Genomic DNA, 3,519 nt, shown 5'->3' on the forward strand with positions numbered 1-3,519 from the left:
GGAATATATATTTAATTTCTTTTTAAAACATAAATTAGAACTAATTTATAATTAAATCGGTTAAGTTGACTAAAAATAATAAATTGGTATTTTTATAAATTGAATTTTGGTTTACAATTACATTGGTTTACAGTTACAAATTTGTTTAGTAATTAACCCTAACTAAACCTAATACACTTATACACCCACCAAACTACAATCGGACGATCTTCTTCAGTCCCCGCCGCATCTCCACCGCACGACCACCACCCCACCACCGGCTTGCACCACTGCTGCATCACGCTTGACCGAAGTCGCCGCTATGTCACACCACTGATTTTACTTCCCTGCTCCTTAACAAATCTGTAAACAAAATAAAAATCAATCACAAATTTATAAGAAGATGACAAGAGAACATATAAGAGGAAGGTGAAGTGAGTTTACCTGTGGTGGTGGTGAGGAGGTGAAGCCAACGCAGATCTTGACCAGAGACATACCAGTCCTGGGTACCACCGTATTGTCTCCTCTGCTCACGACCACCAGCTCTGCCCACAAAGAAAAACATAATCAAAACAGAGAGAGAGACAGAGAGAGAGAAAGAGGTGACCATGGTGGTGGTGGTGAAGACTGCGACGGAATCGAAGGGAGTGCGACGGAATCGAAGGGAGTGCGACGGAATCGAGCCCCTTCCCATGTCTTCTCCGACACAACTCTACCATCTCGAACTCCATCTCTCTCTGTCTCTTTCGCTTCTGTAACTCTCTCTCTCTTCTCAAACACGAGATCTCAGATCTCAAAAATAATTAAAAAACAAATGTAAAAGTACAATTAATCTTGAACGTTGATTCAATATTATCCAAGGGTGGAAAAGGTGATCCATGCCAAACCAATAGAAAAAAAAGACGAGGATAGCTGAAAGAATGATTTTGGACATTTGATCTAAATCAATCAATGGCTCAAAAAAACAATACATATTATCTTTTTATTTATTTATAGTTATTATTAAATTAGCTAAACTTTAATTAATTGATATTATAATTTAAAATTTGAAATCTATATTTTTTGTATTTGAGTTTTGATGTTGTGTGATTTACTAAATTGAAAATATTAAATTTATGACTTTGTATGTAGAGTTTAATTTTGGGGTTTAGAGATTAGATTTAGAGTGTAGATTTATGATTTAGTGTATGAAGTTTAGAATTTAAATTATATATTGTATTTTAAAATAATTAAATTATGAATTTAAATTTAAGATTATAGTTATATTATGAAAAAATGAAGTTTTAAAGTTTATATTTAGGGATTTGGGTTTAAACCCTAAAAACTAAAACTTAAACACAGTACTCAAAACTTAAATATTTTCTTATTTTAATCTTAGATTTTAAGTTTCATTCAAAATTTATATTTTTATAAATTTAATTTCAAATATTAATTTTAAACCTCAAACCATAAATTATACTTATATATATCATATCCCAAATTTATCATATACCATAAACTATAACTAAAAATTTTAAAACTCTTTTCATTAGTTAATTTCAAATTTTAAATTTAATCTAAAAGTTTGGTCTTAAATCTAATTAAACCCCGAGACACTATACTCCAAACCCTATAATTATATGAAAATCTTTAATTTATTTAATAGGAACGTTATAAATATAAAATATAATTTAATTTTTAAACATAAATATCACTCCTTTGTTAATCCTCCTTTTAATTGGTAAAATATATATTCCATAATTTATAAACTACAAATTGATTTATAAAAACATAGCAGTCTTAAAACAATGTTACAGGTAAGGATCAACAACGAATCAAAAACAATAGACAAAACTTTGCATTTTGATCATCTGATTTGCAAGTATTTTCTATTTGTCTTGAAGCTCAGTAGCCATTTTATCTTGTGAAGTTTTTGGAGCCTGCACATAACTCATCAGTTTAGTGCCAGACCTAGACAGATTGGGTGAGTTGGAGCAAGCTCTGCATTCGCAATATGGAGCGTCACGGGAGTGTCTGAAACCCCTTTACCAGATCCTGCAACACATGTCAACTACTTATCACAATCAAAACTTATTTTGGTTAACTCTTGATCATACAACACTAAAGTTCATCACAAAGCAAAACTAATCTATCATCATGAAGCAAAACTAATCCATCATCATGAAAAATCTAATATCCCTAAAAGCCGAGAAAAGCTAGTCAAACACAAATTTACATTTACAGACAAGCTTCAAGTCTCCATGAATTAAATGAGTAATAGGATATCAACTGATACACTAAAAAAAGAAGGTTTAACATTTACCTTGAGGTCTTGACGATCTTGCAGTTTAGGAACAATGTCTCTATGTTTCATGTCATCATAAACTTCATCAAATGCAAAAGCAGAAGGATCCTCCTCCAATGTTTTCTTATGCTTGCAACTATATCCACAAGTTGCTTCAGGTGGATAGTTTCCGTACCTGCAGAAAAATGATCACGATTAGCGCTCTTTATTTGTAACATATTCTTCTAAGTTCGAACCTTATATCTACGTTAGAAAATATCAAACGATAACCTTAGCTACACTGTGACCCAACCCTTCAGCTAATCTATCCTGCTCCTTGCCTGAACATAGGGTTATACCTAACACAAAGAACTGAAACATAAAACTTGAATCCTCATTACAGAAACAGAACAAAGAAGGGACGATTGGATGTTCAAAATCTCCATATAAGAATGACAGAGCTTAATCCGCCATTAGCATCGTCAAAAGGGATCTTTTTCTAGCTATTGAGAACTCTACACCAATCCAAGATTATCCCAAATACTAAAAAATTGCAGAGATTCATCAAAAGGGAATTTTTTTTCTCGACAATATGAAAGGATTTATGCGTCTAGTGTGGCTAAACACACACAATGAAATGTGACATCGTCCTAATGAATCTCCATACAAATCTTGTTTGATGCACCAAGAAGAGAGATAAGAAGATGAACAGAGACTAGCTAGAGATGAAAATAGGATGGAACAGATAGAGAAGGATGCTTACCTAGAGTCGCGGTCTGGTGAGCTGTCGGAGTCGGATTTCAAATCGCCGGGAATGCCGGAGTCAGGGTTCCGGTCTCTGTGGAGACAAAACGACTTTGAGTTTAATTCAATGAATCAATTCGTCGGTACAAATATTTTTTTATCAGATTTGGGTTACAAACCTGGAAGAGATTGACGTTTCTCTCTTATTCTTCCTGAGTTCATCTTCTTCTTTCTTCAATTGCTGTTCCAACGCGATCCCATATTCCACCGGAAATTTCAGACCCGACGCAGCTGCTAAACCAAGAAATTGCAAACTAAGAGAAGAAGAAAAGCGAATCGTTGTCACTTTTCCAACATCAGCAGTTGAAATCAAAAACTAAGAAGAAGAGGAAAGAATAAATAAAACATAGAGATAGAGTTTCAAGGTTTGGGTGAGAAAGCCAGAGAAGAGAAAAAGATATCGACTGTTTGGGGAAAGTAATTGAAAAAAAAAGATGAAAGTAGTTTGTCAATTTTTTTCTAAGTGTTTACTC

The 3,519-nt window shown here is 33.4% G+C and overlaps 1 long non-coding RNA gene across 1 annotated transcript; it reads right to left on the reverse strand.

Annotated features, from left to right (window-relative positions):
- Window positions 1–1,669: 1,669 nt before the first annotated feature.
- Window positions 1,670–3,519, reverse strand: LOC106404538. The gene is made up of 4 exons (XR_001281009.3): window positions 3,166–3,519; window positions 3,006–3,080; window positions 2,282–2,438; window positions 1,670–2,013 (listed from the first exon to the last, which is right to left on the reverse strand). It is a non-coding gene; the product is annotated as an uncharacterized LOC106404538 (long non-coding RNA).

This window comes from Brassica napus, chromosome C7 (genome assembly GCF_020379485.1).
Source record: "Brassica napus cultivar Da-Ae chromosome C7, Da-Ae, whole genome shotgun sequence".
NCBI lineage: Eukaryota > Viridiplantae > Streptophyta > Magnoliopsida > Brassicales > Brassicaceae > Brassica > Brassica napus.